Genomic DNA, 1,543 nt, shown 5'->3' with positions numbered 1-1,543 from the left:
CCCCAGCTAGAGTGCCAGAGCAGGGCCGAGCCAGGTGGTGCAGCCCCCGACTCTGCACCCCGGCTGGAGCACCAGAGTGGGGCAAGCTCCATACCCTGCTCCCCAGCGGAAGCTTGTGGACCGGATCTGGCCTGTGGGCTGTAGTTTTCCCACCCCTGCACTAGGCCTTGCTGCCTCTCATACTATTGAGCTGCTCTACCATAGGTGAAAGGTCAGATTGCTGCACAATATTGCTGGTTGAACATTTTCAAAAATTTGACAAAAATATTTGACTAAATGTTTGTTTTTGCTGTTTTTCAACCAATTTATAGGATGGTAATTGTTTTCTGAAAGTTTGACCAAAATGATAAATTGTCTGAATTTTTTTTAAACCAGCTTTACCGCACATGGTGGGTTCTTCATAAATAAGGTTCTTCATAAATAATTTTGTATTACATCTTTGTGAATCCTGACACATACCATTAAGCTGGCATTTTCAACACAACTACATGAAATGGATATTAATATGTTCTTGAAATTCACTTTAATAATTACCTCTTATTTTTCATTTTAAAACATCTATGATAGCTAGGATAGTTAATACATTTTTATATAACTGTTAAAAGAAATCTGGTGAAAATGATGAATCCTGGGGTACTGATTCATGTGACTTGAAAAGACCATCCATTTCCTGATTCACCTTCATATTTTCTAGGGAAAAAGCAATATTTTGGAATCTGTCTCTTCAATCAAATGATTTGTGTTTGTGTGTGTTTGTTTCTCTTTCATTTCAGCCACTTTCCTGAACTGACATCTTAGAGATGAAGAACAAAGTTGGGGTGAGAATAAACAGTGACTTGAAGAAACACAGCTACTGAACTTCTATTATGAATTGCAGTAAGAGAAACTGATTATATCTGTGCTCTCTAGAAAGAAGTGAGAAGATTTTGTTTAAATTAAAAAAGTTAGAGACCTAAGGCATGGTCTTATTACATTTATTCATAGATTTTAAGACCAGAAAGGACTGCTGTGATCATCTAGTCTGACCTGCTGTATAGCACCGGCCACAGAACTTCCTCAAAATAATTCCTTGAGCATAGCTTTTAGAAAAACTTCCAATCTTTATTGAAAAATTGTCATGAATTTAAATTAGGGCTGTCAATTAATCTCAGTTAATGCATTCAATTCACTAAAAACAAATTAATGTTTTTTTTAACAAGCATAAATCCCACACCTCTGGAGACAGGACTCGGTGGCTCCCCACCCCCATGGAGCCGCCCCAGGCCAAACTGCCCCACTCCCCAGCCTGATGTCAGCCTGATGTCAAGGTGTCGCCCTCTCCTGGCCTGTATACCCTGTTGCCACTGAGCTGCGGTCAGGGAACAGGGGGAGCTGGCCAGCTGCTGCTGCTCACTCAGGAGTGAGTGCTGCCGATAGCAGTTACTGCTGGCTGAAAAAGCACCCAGGCTTCTGAGTACTCTGCTTAAAGAGACATCACGTCCCCAACACACAGACATGTTCTCTCACACCAAACCAAAATCTGAAATGGTTCTTCTGGTGATCC

The 1,543-nt window shown here is 41.1% G+C and overlaps 1 non-coding gene across 1 annotated transcript; it reads left to right on the top strand.

The window, feature by feature from the left end:
- The first annotated feature begins 611 nt into the window (after positions 1 to 611).
- LOC144261736 (small nucleolar RNA SNORD123) lies at positions 612 to 680 on the top strand. The gene has a single exon (XR_013345430.1). It is a non-coding gene; the product is annotated as a small nucleolar RNA SNORD123 (small nucleolar RNA).
- Positions 681 to 1,543: the final 863 nt, after the last annotated feature.

The sequence above is a fragment of the Eretmochelys imbricata genome, chromosome 2, assembly GCF_965152235.1.
Source record: "Eretmochelys imbricata isolate rEreImb1 chromosome 2, rEreImb1.hap1, whole genome shotgun sequence".
NCBI lineage: Eukaryota > Metazoa > Chordata > Testudines > Cheloniidae > Eretmochelys > Eretmochelys imbricata.
Note: the sequence above shows the minus strand (reverse complement) of the source record. Positions and strands in the feature narration are given on the sequence as shown.